Here is a 17,806-nt window from a genome sequence, read left to right on the forward strand (position 1 = left end):
GTGAACTGATAGCATTTGAAGTGTTTGTCATTGATAGTGACAGCGAGTAGTCAATTAAGCATTCCAGTAGTACTTGGGGATATTTAGATTCACGAAAACAGGATTAGTTCCAGTATTATTTACGCATGTAAAAGGCGTATTATTATTGATAAGGAAGGGAAGTAAGGGAAAAAAAGATAGCATTAGATCGTTTGATCTGTTTTATTGGGAAAAGATAAAACAAAAGGAAAACAAGAATACTCCTATCTCCCAGCACAGACATTCAGCTCAGTAGAGGCATACCACTTCATTAGGCTTCAATATTTCCTGTTTATCGCCATTTTTTCCTAAGCGTGTAACTGCCACTTGTGAACGAACTGACACTTCTATTGCTGTTTTACTGTGTGTCTTTTTCATTTAACGCATTCTCCAAGAGAGAACGTTAGGTAACAATTTTTCCACCTTCACTTATGCGAGAGTATTACGTCACCGCCTCCAGGGTATCTCGTAACTATAGCTTCGAAGTGCCCATAAAATTTTAATGCTGTCAATTAAGTACCTCAATAGCTATTTCGCACCCTCTGCTTTGTGACGTTTGTATTACTGGAATAGGATTTAGACAAATGGTGTAGCTGGCGGCGTCGAATGTTTATGTGTTTTGTACGTCGGTGCATTACATTGCTCACCTGCGGATATATAACGACCAGTTCTGGAGCTAGTAGCTCGATGAATCCCGAAAGCCTTCGTCTTCTGTACTAACGTTTTAAGAGTTCGCGGTTTTGACAACAGCGATCACGTATGTGGAAGATGCCCGAATTAAAACTGGTCTAAAAAATGTATTCAGAATTTCTTGATGAGATCTAAACAGGAAAATGAACATCCGGACTCGGAACAGATATATTTGGTTATTTTCAGTACGATAAAGCAATAGTACTCGTGGCATGTGATACCTTGGGTGAATAGATGTCACATGGGTTGTTATGCCGTGCTCGAATGTATCTCTTGCAGAAACCCACATCTGCAGAGAACATCTTTTTTGAAGGTACAACTCACATCTAGGCTCCCTATCGAATGAAATAAAATTTGGTGCCCTTGTGCTCCCTCTCTGAGTCGTGACGTCACATGTTTTCAAAACTCGAGCGCAGTCACAACTGTCGGTTGCTGTTGTTCGCTGTTACTGTCGCCTCACTGTGGAAGACTGGTACACACCATTTTCAGCACCGGAATCCAGATACCTCTCAGTTTAATGCCCTATTACTTGCAACTGCTAAAGGCGTCAATAAACTAACTGCAGATTAGTCCTGAAGTTAGGTGACCCCACGACTTTAATGCGGAAGTACGTAGAAACAAAGTTTTTCTTCAGTCAATAGAGAGCTAAGTTCTGATTCGAACCTCGTAGAAGCTACAATACCAGTCTCCCCCCTCCCCCACCCCACCCTTCAAGATGTCCTTCGCTCATAGGGGCCAATACGTTCTGTTCCTACAAGAAATTCATCCGCTCACGACACAACATCCCGGGCATATTGTTGTCACAGTCTAAATTTTACGATTAGGGGAGAACAGTCAGCAAAGGCAGTGAAATGCCCTAGTCTCTAATATCGTATGGGGTTTGTACCTGAGTTTCTTAACTGCTGGATGAATGAAAGGGCGGGATGTATTCAAACAATGCCACACGATGAATAAGCTACAGCAGAATACTGCCGTCCTACACGTAAAAATGCTGCGTGAATCTCATATCTGATAAACCGTACAGAGAGCTGCATCTGCAGCGACGGTATTCATATGCAGCATATTCTATAAGGAATAGTTCTCTTAATCATTAGCCAGGATAACTTTTCACGCATCAGGCGCAAACATTTTCTGGCCGGCCGAAGTGGCCGTGCGGTTAAAGGCGCTGCAGTCTGGAACCGCAAGACCGCTACGGTCGCTGGTTCGAATCATGCCTCGGGCATGGATGGTTGTAATGTCCTTAGGTTAGTTAGGTTTAACTAGTTCTAAGTTCTAGGGGACTAATGGCCTCAGCAGTTGAGTCCCATAGTGCTCAGAGCCATTTGACCATTTGAAACATTTTCTGGGCCAGCATTATTTTGGTAACCAAGTGTGAAAACAATATTTTATTGAAACATTGTCAGTACTCAAGCTTGAGGGCTCGTCTTCAGATGGTTAATGTGTCAATGAGACTTATGGAATCTTAGTTAGCCGGTAGCTTTCGCCCGTGCAGCCACACACCAGAGCACGTCGTTTCGTTTGTGAGTTGACATGAGTTTCTGATGGTAAGCGATTTATTGTGATTTACCTGTGCACTTTGTAGTCTAACTACTTATATTACGTCTCGTGTGTTTGTGTATTTACCAATCAGAGTTCCGCATTTTAATAACTGTTTAATATAGGGCTTCATCGTCTTTAGCGTGATTAAGGACTGTGATTGCTGTGATCAGAAGTGAGTTGAGTGGGTGACCCTTCTGTCACACCTCCTGGCACTGCTGGCTTCGGTCACACAGTTTGAAGCTGTTGCTAATGGGCAACACTGTGGGGGGCTGGACGCGAGTGTCCAAGGGACGTCCAGCACATCCAACACGTCCCCCGATAGATCCACTGCTCTGGACGCCCCGTTACTGTTCGCACTGAGTTTTACCGCCCACCCATCTTCGAGTGGGAGGTCATTTGTGGGTTTGGCAGGCAGCGAAAGACTTCCTGGGACTCCGATCGAAGAGCCTCCCTGGTTTTTCTGATGAACCGGCTTCAGTCCAAGGAGTGGAAGAAGTCCATTGTGCACTCTGTGAGCATACCAGGAATGGGAGGAGGGTGCGTCATTGCAGAAGTGGAACGGATTCAACCGGATGCCATGAAACCAACCTCAGGTGGTGGCTCATGTCGGCAATAAAGATGTGTGTCGCTTTGGATCGGAAAAGATTCTCTCTGGCTTCGGGTCGGCTATCGAGAGTGATAAGGACTACCAATCTTGCTTGCGAGATAAAGGTGGAGCTCACCATCTCTAGAATCGTCGACAGGACTGACTGCGGACCTTTGATACAGAGGCAAATTCAAGATCTGAATCAGAGACTCAGATGGTTCTGCGACCATGTAGGCGGCAGATCCATCAATTTGCGCCGTAAGGTGCTGGCTTTCCGTGTTCCGTTTAATAGGTCAGGGGACCATTACACAAAGGAAGCGGCTACACACATAGCAGGTCTTACGTGGAATGGACTGGGCGGTTCTTTTAGGTTAGAGGGTCTCGGAAAATTACAAAAAGGGTTTAAGTCTCAAAGAAAGCAAGGCAAACACAAGACGTGAGTAGACATAGGAACAATCGGTATCGTAATTAGAGATTCTCGTAGCTGTGTTGTGAAAGAACCACAGCTAATAGAAAGCATTGAAGCTTAAATCGTTATATGCACTGCAAGCTGGCCGAAGCTGCAGATAAGTTCAGCCGAAATTTTTGTAAAGAACCGAACGGTATTCAAGAAGAGTACATTCAATATAGTTGGCAGTGGCGTGTTTTTTGCTGTTAGAAGTAGTTTATCATGTGATGAAATTAAAATAGATTCTTCATGTGAGCTAGTATGGGTAGAGGTCATACCTGACAACTGGAATAAATTAATAATAGGTTAGTTTTACCAACCCACCGACTCAGATGAGACCGATTCTGTACATTTCAAAGGAAACTTTAGTCTCATTTATCGACAATCATACAATTATAGTTGGTGGTGACTTCACTCTATACTCGATGTGTTGTAGAAAACACATACAGGGTGTCCAGAAAAGGGCTCCCTGATTTCAAAATTAAATATCTCGAAAGCAAAGATCGATAGAGGATTGTAGTAAACGGTATGTTTATGGTGAAAGCTGTAAGACGTTTATACAGCAGTTTGAAATAATAGCTACAAAAGCTGCTAACAGATGGTGCTGTAGGCTGTACAGCTCATATCACCATACATAAGTAAAATAATCGTGTGAAAACGATCTTTGCAAACAATCACATCACAATGTTTTCAAAATGTTCACCATTGACACTACAGAGGTGGCGCAAACGAAGAATGAAATTCGCCATCACATTTCGTAGTGTCTCAACCTAAATGGATTCACATGCCACAGAGATCGCCGATTCAAGCTCGTCCAGCGTGGCGGGATGCTTCGGGTAGACCATGTCTTTCACTGTGACCCAAAAAAAAAGTCACAGGGAGTCAAATCCGGCGAATATGGAGGCCAATTCATGCCTGCACCAGTAAATTTGGGATATTCCAAAGCAATGACTCGATTCCCGAAGTATTCCTCAAAAAAGCGAAACACTTGTTCGGTACGATGTGATCGGGCTCCATCTTGCATAAACCATTCAGTACCTGGTCGATCCGCTAACGCTTTCTGTGTGGCGACAAATTGTTCCAAAATTGCAATGTAACGTGTACCAGTGACCGTTTCTCGAATGAAAAAAGGGCCAATAATGCCTCTGCTGCATACTGCAGCCCACACAGTAACTTTAGGAGAATACAGGGGTTTCGCTCCACACCAATATGGCTTTTCGGAACCCCAAAATCGCCAGTTCTGCTTATTCACGTATCCATTCAGGTGGAAGTGTGCTTCATCTGTAAACCAGATGCAGCCAACATCAAATCCTTCACTATCAATCATTGTGAGCATCTGATTAGCAAAGGCAACCCTTTGTTGCACAGCTCGTACGGGTATGGCCTGGTGCGTTTGAATTTTGAATGGAAACATGTGTAGGCTCTTTCTCAGTATTTTCTGCGTGCTCGAACGCTTCAAACCAGTCTCGGATGCAATTCTACGGACGGATGACATTGGATTTCGCTGAATAATTCCAGAAACTGTGGCGATATTTTCAGGCGTAACTGCGGTTTGCTTGCGGCCAACATGCCCCACTAGATCATCAGTTACGCTGCCTGTTCGTTGAAATTTTGCGAAGAACGTACGAATGGTTTTCGCATAGAGTCCTTTTGGAACATTAAATCGTGCTTGAAAACGTCGCCTTGTTGCCGTAGGACTCTCTTCTAACCTGTGGTACTCTAGCACCAGAAAAACGCGTTGTTCAATGGAGTACATGGTTTTAATCTCTTCCTTCCGTACGCTAACCTCCTTTCACGTTTCAATAGTGGAACTGATCGCTCTGGGTTTCGGATCACTATTTATACTAGGCATTACGTATGGCGATTACAGCGCCATCTGTTAGCAGCTTTTGTAACTGTTATTTCAAATTGCTGTATAAACTTCTTACAGCTTTCACAATAAACATACCGTTTACTGCATTCCTCTATCGATCTATGTTTTCGAGATATTTAATTTTGAAATCAGGGAGTCCTTTTCTGGACACCCAGTATTTAAAATCGGTAGAAAGCATAAAATAACGTCCGAAATCGTACCGAATGCTTTCTCAGAAAATTATTGTGAACACTTAATTTAAGAGCTCATTTGAAGTGTAAATGGTTGTGAAACATGCTTGACCTCTTAGCAACAAATAATCCTGAGCAAGTGGCGAGCTTGATGAGGGAAACATAAGTTAGTGACCACAAGGTCATTGTAGCAAGAAAGAACACCGTAACATCTAAACCCACCTCAATCTAATTAAAAAATCAGATAAAGTTTCGTTTGGTGCATTCGTAAGAGACAGTCTCCACGCCTTCCAAACCAGCTACGTTAGCGTAGATAAGATGTGGCTTAAATTCAAAGAAATAGTGCCGACAGCAATTGAGATATTCCGTGATGACGTTTCAGACTTTCAGGGACGATGGTTTAGGGCAAAACTACAATTTGATGTAAGCGATCCTGCTCAGAAGACGAAGTGTCGGAAATTACAATCGAAAGTCGTTCTGATATCTCCGACTACGAACGCCTTCCACTGTAAGCTCTTTGCTTTCCCACATTTTTGGAAGAGAGAGTAAGGACCAAGACAAGAAAAACTTGTCTAGAAAACACTGGCTCTAAAATGCGTACATGACGAGCTACGAGCGCTTGTTGAATAAAAGAGGTGAATTTCACTTCATCAAAGGTAAACAAGTGCTCATGGCTCTTAATATAAGGCATGAACTTTACAGCCCATATTCACTCGACAATTCCTTTCTTGTTCCGAAGGTACTAAGCTGGTTTTAGCTAATCGGTGTATGTACCATTCGAATACAAGTAACGGTTGTATCTAGTAGCGAAGGGCTGCGAGTGTGGTCACTCGCAAACTGAGGCTAAAGATGCACCTCTTCCGATCGTCCGAATCTTTTGTAGTGTAATTTTTACGGACAGCTTTACGCGTAACTGCAATGGCTACCTGTAGGCTTGACTGCCGACAAACACTGACTCACCGCCTACAGGCAAAAGCCTGTTTGACGACCGGCTGGTTAGCGTTTAGGTATATTTCCTGATGAAGTAAGGGCAACAACAAAAATTAAAAAAGTGTAATAAAAACTATTGTACATCCGAGCACAAGTAGTGGTTATATCCTTTTACATTTTCTGGGAGGGCTTCATAGCTTCGTCAAATTTACGCAACAATATAATTTCCACCACGCTGTTAGTTTAAATGACTACTTTACTTGGAACTACTGTAGAATTTCGATCACGTCCTCATTTGCGAGCGAACCTACAGGCGAAGGACCGAGGTTCAATTCCCGTCACTGTCGGTGATTTTTTTTCTCGGCTGGATGACTGGAAAAGTGCGTACTCAAAATCGTGAGGTCAGTTGATGAGCTACTCAAATGAGATGTTGCAGCTCCAAGTTACGGAAAGCTGATAATGGTATGTAGAGCGGTGTGTTGAACTAATGCCTCTCCGTACCGCATCCAAATAACGCCATTGGGCAGAAAATGATATGGTGTCGGCATCACGTTTTCCTCTGGCCTGATTGCACTAGAATTGAATGGGAGTCAAAAATATAAACGTCGTCTGTTCATCCCAGACAAGACTTACACATCCAAAGAAGAACAGCACATTTCGCTACATGTTCATTTAGTAAGCGCGGAAGTGTCACAGAGACGCTCAACAGACTCCACTGGGAGAGGGTATAAGACACTCGATCTGCATTAACGGTTTGATTTGCTGTTAATCCGAGAGCGCACGTTCCCGGAAGAATCAACCAATCTAATGTTATCTACCCCTACTATGACGATAAAATCAGAGAGATTCAAGCCCTCACGGAGACTTACCAGCAACCGTTCTACCTGTGAATCATTCGTGACTGGGTCAGGAAAAGGAGGAAATGAGACTGGTACACAAAATACCCTCCGCCAACCCCTCAATGTGGCTTGTGGAGTATAGATGTAGATGAATGGTCGAACTGGAGACAGCGCTTTCCCAATACTCTAAGTTTAGTGCGTCCGTATCTCAATATGTTGTCCCATTCCAGATGCAACATTCCGCAGATTGACTTCTTTTGCTTGGATCAACAGGCTGAACAAATTTTAAAAAAAGATCATTTCCAACAGGTTGTTAGTTTACATAACAACACACATCAAAAAAAAGTTTTGCATATCCCCGGTTCCCAGAACTCCTGAAGATAGACGTTGACTGTGGATATTGTATCACAGACACAGTCCCTTTGACTGTTCAGAGATGTCACTAAACCCGCCCAAAGATGTAAACAACCATGCATGAACAGCGCCTATTAGACGGAGGGGGTCGGACCGCCGATCAGTCCCAGTCATTCCACCAGGAAGGAGGTACACGGCTCGTGTTGTCTGTAGTTCAACCTTGTATAGACGGTCAATACCGCTGTTCGATCGCGTCCGCATTGTTACTTTGTGCCAGGAAGGGCTCTCAACAAGGGAAGCGTGCAGGCGTCTCGGAGTGAACGAAAGAAATGTTGTTTGGACATGGAGGTGACACAGAGTGACAGGAACTGTCGATGACATGTCTCGCTCAGGCCGCCCAAGGGCTACTATTGCAGTGGATGACCGCTGCCTACGGATTATGGCTCGGAGGAAACCTAACAGCAACACCACCATGTTGAATAATGCATTTCGTGCAGTCACAGGACGTCGTGTTACGACTCAGACTGTATGCAATAGGTTGCATGATGCGCAACTTCACTCCCGACGTCGATGGCAAGGTCCATCTTTCCAACCATGACACTATGCAGCGCGGTGCAGATGGGCCCAACAAACATGTCGAATGGACCGCTCACGATTGGCATCACGTTCTCTTCACCGATGAGTGTCGCATATGCCTTCCAACAGACATTTGTCGGAGACGTGTTTGGAGGGAACCCGGTCAGGCTCAGCGCCTCAGACACACTGTCCAGCGAGTGCAGCAAGGTGGAAGTTCCCTGCTGTTATGGGGTGGCACTGGGCGGGCTGACGTACGCCGCTGGTGGTCATGGAAGGCGCCGTAACGGCTGTGCGATACGTGAATGTCAGCCTTCGACCGATAGTGCAATCACATCGGTAGCATATTGGCGAAGCATTCGTCTTCATGGACGACAATCCACGCCGCCATCGTGCACATCTTGTGAATAACTTCCTTCAGGATAACAACATCGCTCGACTTGAGTGGCCAGCATGTTCTCCTGACATGAACCCTATCGAACATGTCTGGGATAGATTGAAAAGGGCTGTTTATGGACGACGTGACCCACCAACCAGTCTGAGGGATCTACACCGAATCGCCGTTGAGGAGTGGGATAATCAGGACTAACCGTGCCTTGATGAAGTTGTGGATAGTATGCCACGACGAATACAGGCATGCATCAATGCAAGAGGAACTCTCGGAACCGAGGTGATGTAAAATATTTTTTGATGTATGAACTTTACGAGCGACACGCCCCGCCTCTGTATCGGTAGCCTGAAGGACCTACGGGTTGCATGGCGCAGCGGTAATTTTGTTTGCGGGTCACTGCGGAGTTATGAATAATATCCAGAGAACAACGCACTAAAGTACACTTTTAGACTAACAGCTAGGCGGAAGGAAAAAAGGAAGGAAGATAAAAGTCCCGGTGACAGCGACGCCATTAGCCGCTCGGATTACGAAAGGAAGGGGAAGAAAATCCACCGTGCCTTTTTCAAAGGAACCGTCCCGACATTTTGCTGGAGCAGTTTAGGAAAATCTGAATCTGGATCATCGGACGGGGAGGATTTGAATCGTCGTCCTCTCGAATGCGAGTCCAGTGTACTAACCACTGCTCTCCTGGCAACAGAAAAGGGGAAATGATATCGTTGTCACAAGCTATTTGGTGATATGAGATATGGTTAAGGTTCTTCTTTTCGTTTTTTACACATTTATAACAATAAAATAATAGAGTACACAAACGCCCATCATAGTAATGAATCGAGATAGGTGCAAACTTTGACACTTCACAACGCCGTCGGAAGGCGTTGGCAAAGAACACCCACCAGGAGTTCTTCCTTTTCATCATCTCAAAGGAAATTTGTTGGAAGAACTTATGGGACCAAACTGCTGAGGTCATCGGTCCCTAAGCCTACACACCACTTAACTTAAACTAACTTACGCTGTGGACAACACACACAGCCATGCCCGAGGGAGGACTCGAAACTCTGACGAGGGGTAGCCGCACGGATCGTGACAAAGCGCCATATACCGCGCTGCTACCCTGCGCGGCTTTCCTCATCTCACGTTGAGCACAGCGGAAGATACAAATGCACGGTCTTGCGGTGATACGAAACAATAAAATCTTTGGATTTCCTGCAGCGGCAAGTGGTTAAAACCCCACGAGCTATCGGCGCAGAAGTCCTCGCGCATTGCGCCGTTCCGATTGACCGCCACGACGTGCAAGATTTTGTTGATGGGAATTCTTGTTTCCCGTTCACCTATGAAGATTTCGTCCTATGAGATGTTGCTTGTTCACCCAATACGAACGCCAGTCCTTTTGGCTGTCTTCTCCAGTGTCGATCTGCAACAAGTGTACAAAATTAAATGTCTATGCTTCAAAGAATGATGTTAATCCACCAGAAGGATTGGCAGCCTAGGAGCGTTTGGTGCTGCACCTGGTGTCCAGGTTGCAGTTATGTTGATTCCTTGACATTCAACAGCTCTACAGCCGCCGCCGTATAACTTACATGCCTGCCAAAGTTAAGTTTATCAACCGTCCGAAAATCAGCAGGTGCAGTGCGAATTTGCTAGCACGATGGTTCACGCTCTGTAGGTGACTGATACGTGTATCGACTGCATTTGTGCAGACCAGTCCTCCATGCTCCAGAACCGGGTGCTGCAGCGTCCTGTATCGAATAACATCAACGTTTTGTTGGAGTATCGGTGCAACCCCGAAAGGTTTGTGGGTGGACAAGAAAGAAGCCTTGGACGTGGCTCTGTAGTGGGCTGAAAGAATGTGACCTGGTTTCCAGACACGAAAAAAAAAAAAGAAAGAAAGATGTTGGAGTACTGACATTGCGTTCGGACAGCACCGCCTTCTAGTTGCTTTGGCTTTCCGTCCAATTTGTCGGCCCAAATTAGGCACCTCTACCTAGGCGTGCATCCCCATAAATAGACAAATAAATCCCCACAGGGCAGCTGTAACCAGGATGTCTCTCTCACTCAAGTCAACGTGGCTGGCCGTTTCTGGATCATCTTTACGGAAGGTAAACTTCCGTTTCAGTGCCAGATCGTCACGGCAGGTTTGGAGTCTGCACATTATGAGCTGGACGGTCATTCTATAGAGTACCTTGTCGCCCATGGACTCGTACTTATACAGCCGCGCAGACTGCTGTTACGTCACTGATGTTTAGTCCACAGCTAAGACAGTACAAACGTCTTGCGTCCTACGCACTCTCTACAACCTCGCCATGATGGGATCCCACGTTGTCTATATTGTTGATGTTTTTATTAGGCTATCCTAGAAAGTGTTCGCCCTCATAATAACAATCGTGTCGTCGAAGACAGTTCGGTGTATATTTTATTCGGAACTTTACTGTCTTGTTCACATTATTATCATCCAAAACATTATGACCATCTGGTTTAGAGCGTATTGGTCCACCTTTCGACCAAGGCAGCGATTCTGAATGACTTGAGTTCGACAAGTTTTTAGTAGCTTTGCGGAGGGTGGAGGTACATGGGATCAGATTTATACACATAGATTACACGGTTCCCTAAATTACATGCTGGTGATCTGTGGGCGTGAAACTGGCTCTCGATAACGGCCCACATTTATTCCATCTGATTCAGATCAAGCCAGTCAGGAGGACGCAACTTCAATTGAATTCGATATCATGTTCTTCAGACAATTGTAGCACGATTCTGGCCTTGTGACGAGTACAGTTATCATGCTGGAAGATGTCATCAACGGCGGGGAAGCCATCGCGCATGAAGTAATGCACGTGGTCCGCAATAAAGTTCACGTAATTTCATGATAATCGATATTTTATAAGGTGTTAATAACGTAATCGAACCTATGGCCAGCATACTATTACGTAGATAACATTTCTGAAAAAAATAGCAAACCTACTTAAGTTACATAAAGTGAACGTAGCTTTTTCCACAGAGGACAACCTACAACAGAAATCGGCGCACACCTAAAACGATAGTAAAGTCCGTCCCAACAGGCGATGACGGCCCAACAGTATCGACCGACCGCCGTGTCATACTCAGCCTACAGGCGTCACTGGATGCAGATATGGAGGGGCATGTGGTGAGCAAACCGCTCTCCCCGCCGTTGTCAGTTTTCGTGACCGGAGCCGCCACTTCCCAATCGAGTAGCTCCGCAATTAGTCCCACAAGGGCTGAGTGCAACCCGCTCGGCAGGCTGGACGGTGATCCATCCAATTGCAGCCCAGCCCGACAGAGCTTAACTTCGGTGATCTGACGAGAACCGGTGTTACCACTGCGGCAAGGCTGTTGGCAACTAAAACAATAAAAAATATAAATTGTCAGGCCCAGGAACATACAAAATCACATGTAAAACTTGCTCAAACTGCTACATAGGACTGACTGGCAAGAACTTTCAAATTAGATGCACTGAACTCGTCTGCTGTTACATACATAACTCACTCATAAAATCAACAATAGCCAACAACCATGAAAATATTTGACACCCATTCGAAAACATACGAAATCTGAAGATGCTGTAACACTTCCAAAAGCTACATGTAACGGATTTAGTGGAGGGGCTGGAATTCTTCGTCACCAGAAAAGACAAGGGAAACATTCTCAGTGACAAACTAGATAGTGAATCAGTTCATCTTTTCAAATGTTTCTTCTGTATATGATAACTGCAATAATTTTTACAAATATGTTCACTTCCTATGACTCTAGACAAGATCTACAACGAAACAGAAAGAAAACATCATCGATAATTTGATAGTCAATAAATGGTAAGGTGACAATTTTTTAATTGACAACTTTACGCAAATAATGTAAGCCCCAAAAAGTAATACTTCTGACTGTATACAAAGACCCTGTAATACAATATTGTCATAATTTTTGTATAAAATATTCTCATTTAAAAAAATCAGCAGTGTAAGTAATGATTTACATGTGTGTGACATTCTGTGTGATTCTGAACCATAGACCTTGCCGTTGGTGGGGAGGCTTGAGTGCCTCAGCGATACAGATAACCGTACCGTAGGTGCAACCACAACGGAGGTGTATCTGTTGAGAGGCCAGACAAACGTGTGGCTCCTGAAGAGGGGCAGCAGCATTTTCAGTAGTTGCAGGAGCAACAGTCTGTATGATTGACTGATCTGGCCTTGTAACACTATCCAAAACGGCCTTGCTGTGATGGTACTGCGAACGGCTGAAAGCAAGGGGAAACTACAGTCGTAATATTTCCCGAGGGCATGCAGCTTTACTGTATGGATAAATGATGATGGCGCGCTCTTGGGTAAAATATTCCGGAGGTAAAATAGTCCCCCATTCGGATCTCCGGGCGGGGACTACTCAGGAGAACGTCGTTATCAGGAGAAAGAAAACTGGCGTTCTACGGATCGGAGCGTGGAATGTCAGATCCCTTAATCGGGCAGGTAGGTTAGAAAATTTAAAAAGGGAAATGGAGAGGTTAAAGTTAGATATAGTGGGAATTAGTGAAGTTCGGTGGCAGGAGGAACAAGACTTCTGGTCAGATGAATACAGGGCTATAAATACAAAATCAAATAGGGGTAATGCAGGAGTAGGTTTAATAATGAATAGGAAAATAGGAGTGCGGGTGAGCTACTACAAACAGCATAGTGAACGCATTATTGTGGCCAAAATAGATACGAAGCCCACACGTAACACAGTAATACAAGTTTATATGCCAACTAGCTCTGCAGATGACGAAGAAATTGAAGAAATGTATGATGAGATAAAAGAAATTATTCAGGTAGTGAAGGGAGACGAAAATTTAATAGCCATGGGTGACTGGAATTCGGTAACAGGAAAAGGAAGAGAAGGAAACGTAGTAAGTGAATATGGAATGGGGGTGAGGAATGAATGAGGGAGCCGCCTGGTAGAATTTTGCGCAGAGCATAACTTAATCATAGCTAACACTTGGTTCAACAATCATAAAAGAAGGTTGTATACATGGAAGGAGCCTGCGGATACTGACAGGATTCAGATAGATTATGTAATGGTAAGACAGAGATTTAGGAACCAGGTTTTAAATTGTAAGACATTTCCAGGGGCAGATGTGGACTCATACCACAATCTATTGCTTATGAACTGCAAAAAGGTGGGAATTTAAGGAGATGGGACCTGGATAAACTGACTAAACCAGAGGTTGTACAGAGTTTCAGGGAGAGCATAAGGGAACAATTGACAAGAATGGGGCAAAGAAATACAGTAGAAGAAGAATGGGTAACTTTAAGGGATGAAGTAGTGAAGGCAGCAGAGGATCAAGTGGGTAAAAAGACGAGGGCCAGTAGAAAGCCTTGGGTGACAGAAGAAATATTGAATTTTGCCCGATTTGGAGGTTGCGGTACATAAACAGTGCAATAGAGATAAAACATCGCACACGCGAGCATCAAAAGAACTTTCCGGAATGGATGACGGCCTATCCGGACGCTACCGTCGCCTTGGCGTAACAAGAGACGTGACTTATTTGACCGGGGGACGCGTTTCCATACATTCACGGTCCAGTCTCTATGTTCCCATGCAGATTACAGTCTCGTAACTGACGAAGTCGTCGTTTCAACATGGAAACACGCGGCGGAGCCCCATATTCAGCAACGTGCGCTGGGCGGTGTTGCTCCGAAACACGTATACCTGCACTAGCACTGTACTCCGTCGTCAGATCTGACACAGATGGCCGCCTGTCCCTCTTTACAGAGCGCGCCATTCTCCACGCTCTGTGACAGAGTGTGGATGCCCGTCACACTGTCGCCTACTAGCGGTTTCACCGCCCTTGCCCTTCTACACTACTGGCCATTAAAATTGCTACACGAAGAAGAAATGCACATGATAAACGAGTATTCATAGGACAAACATATTGTACTAGGCTGACAAGTGATCACATTTTCAAGCAATTTGGATGCATAGATCCTGAGAAATCAGTACCCTGAACTACCACCACTGGCCGAAATAACGGCCTTGATACGCCTGGGCATTGAGTTAAACAGAGCTTGGATGGCGTTTACAGGTACAGTTGCCCATGCAACTTCAACACGATACCACAGTTCATCAAGAGTAGTGACTGGCGTATTGTGACGAGACAGTTGTTAGGCCACCATTGACCAGACGCTTTCAACTGGTGAGAGACCTGGAGAATGTACTGGCCAGGGCGGCAGTAGAACATTTTCTGTATCCAGAAAGACCCGTACACGACCTGCAACATGCGGTCGTGCATTATCCTGCTGAAATGTAGGGTTTTGCAGGGATCGAATGAAGGGAAGAGCCACGGGTCGTAACACATCTGAAATGTGACGTCCACTGTTCAAAGTGCCGTCAGTGAGAACAAGAGGTGACCGAGACGTGTAACCAGTGGCAACCCATACCATCACGCCGGGTGATACGCCAGTATGGCGAAGACGAATACATGCTTCCAATGTGCGTTCACCGCGATGTCGCCAAACACGGATGCGAGCATCATGATGCTGTAAACAGAACCTGGATTCATCCGAAAAAATGACGTTTTGCCATTCGTGCACCCAGGTTCGTCGTTGAGTACACCATCGCAGGCGCACCTGTCTGTGATGCAGCGTCAAGGGTAACCGCAGCCATGGTCTCCGAGCTGATAGTCCATGCTGCTGCAAATGTCGTCGAACTGTTCGTGCAGATGGTTGTCGTCTTGCAAACGTCCCCATCTGTTGACTCAGGGATCGAGACGTGGCTGCACGATCCGTTACAGCCATGCGGATAAGATGCCTGTCATCTCGACTGCTAGTGATACGAGGCCGTTGGGATCCAGCACGGCGTTCCGTATTACCCTCCTGAACACACCGATTCCATATTGTGCTAACAGTCATTGTATCTCGACCAACGCGAGCAGCAATGTCGCGATACGATAAACCGCAATCGCGATAGGCTACAATCCGACCTTTATCAAAGTCGGGAACGTGATGGTACGCATTTCTCCTCCTTACACGAGGCATCACATCAACGTTTCACCAGGCAACACCGGTCAACTGCTGTTTGTGTATGAGAAATCGGTTGGAAGTTTTCTTCATGTCAGCATGTTGTAGGTGTCGCCACGGGCGCCAGCCTTGCGTGAATGCTCTGAAAAGCTAATCATTTGCATATCCCAGCATCTTCCTCCTGTCGGTTAAATTTCACGTCTGTAGCACATCATCTTCGTGGTGTAGCAATTTTAATGGCCAGTAGTGTACATCTACGACTACATACTCCGCAATCCACCGTACGGTGCTTGGCGGATGGTGCCCTGTACCACTAAGAGGATTTCGTTTCCTGTCCCACTCACTAGAAAGCGAGGGTAAAAAACGTCTTATATGCCTCCGTATGAGCCCAAATTTCTCGTATCTCATCTTCGCGGTCCTTACGGGCAATGTAAGTTGGCGGTAGTACAATCGTTCCGTAGTCAACTTCAAATGCCGGTCCTCTAAATTTTCTCAGTTGTGGCTCTCGAAAAGAACGTCGCCTTCCCTGCAGTGATTCCCATTTGAGTTCCCGAAGCATCTCCATAACAACTGCGTGTTGTTCGAACCTTCTGCTAACAACTCTAGCTGCTTCGTTGTCTTCCTTTAATGTGACCTGGATCCCAGATACTCGAGAGGTACTCAAGTACAGATCGCGCTAGCGTCCTATATGAGGTATCCCTTACAGATAAACCACACTTTTACAAAATTCGCCCAATAAACCGAAGTCGACCATTCACCTTCTGTACTACAAGCTCCACATGCTCGTTCCATTTCGTATCACTTTGCAATGTTACTTCCAGATATTTCAACGACTTGACTGTACAAGCAGGACATTACTAATGCTATATCACGTGTTTATTTTTCTGCATTTATACCTAGCTGCCATTCATCACACCAACTAGAAATTATGTCTAAATCATCTTGTATCCTCCGACAGTCACTTAACGTCGACACCTTCCCGTACACCACAGCATCATTAGCAAACAAAAGCAGACTGCTGCCCACTTTGCCCGCAAAATTATTTCCGTATATAGAAAATAAGAGCGGTCCTATCTCACTTTTCTGGGGCACTCCTGACGATAACGTAGTCTCTGATGAACACTCGCCGTCGAAGACAACGTACTGGATTCTGTTACTGAAGAAGTCTTCGAGAGACTCTCATAACAGGGAACCTATTTGGTATGCTGACGTTAACATTGTGGAGTGTGTTACCGTGTCATTGATTTCCGGAAATCTGGAAATATGGCATCTGCCTGTTGCACTTCATCCACAGTACACAGTATATTACGTCGGAAAAGCGTACGCAGAGTTTCACACAAGCGATGTTTCCTAAAATAGTGCTGATTCCTTGACATGAGCTTGTAAGAATATATATTATACTGGAATGGAGAATATTTTCAAGGCTTCTGCAGAAAACCGATGTTACGGATACTGCTCTGTAATTTTGATGGTCCGTTTTTTCACCCTTCTTATATACAGCTGTGACCAACGCTTTTTTGCGGCACCTGGAACCTTGCGCTGGGCGAGATCTTCACGATAAACGCAAGGTGAGTAAAAGGCCAATGTCCGTAGAGTACTCTTTGTAGAACCGAACTGGGATTCCGTACTTTCCTGGCGACCTACCAGTTTTCAACACTTTCAGTTGTTTCTCTATGCCTGGGATGCTTATTGCTATGCCGTCCATACGGCCATACAATGGTCAGACGACGGTACGTTTGTACGATTTCTCAAACGCGAAGTTTAGAACTTCGGCTTTCGTTTCGCTGTCTTCTACTGTTACACCAGACTCGTCAACGGGAGACTGGGTGGAAGCCTTAGACCTGTTTAGCGATCTTGCAGAAGACCAGAATTTTCTCCGCTTCTCAGCCGTATTTCTTTCTAAGGTATGACTGTGGGAGCTGTAGGCCTGTGCTTCGCGCGTAGGCCTTTTCACAGACGCACGAATCTCTGGTAATCTTTGCATGTCGTCATTTGCGCGTTCCATTTTGAATCGAGAGTGTTGCTCCTTCAGCATTTTCCGAATTTCGTTGTTAAACCATGTTGGGTCTTCTCCGACCCTCATCCATTATAGGCACATAGTTCTCCACACCACGATTTACAATCTGTTTAAGCTTTGCACATAATTCCTCTGTGTCCATCTTACTGGATCTAAGTGATGTTAATCCTCTGTCTAAGTGAGATGCTAACCACCGCATATCTGTTCTTCCACCACTTTCTCCAACCACTTTCCATGAATGGTCACAACAGTAATATGTGAGGAGCCACTAGCTTTACCGAAATGCTTGTTCTCAGGCACTGGGCAATAACAATCTGCCCTTTGCCTGCCGGTGTGCCCGCTAGGCTCTAGGCGCTTCAGTCTGGAACCGCGCGACCGCT

This window comes from Schistocerca serialis, chromosome 6, assembly GCF_023864345.2.
Source record: "Schistocerca serialis cubense isolate TAMUIC-IGC-003099 chromosome 6, iqSchSeri2.2, whole genome shotgun sequence".
In the NCBI taxonomy this organism is placed as follows: Eukaryota; Metazoa; Arthropoda; class Insecta; order Orthoptera; family Acrididae; genus Schistocerca; species Schistocerca serialis.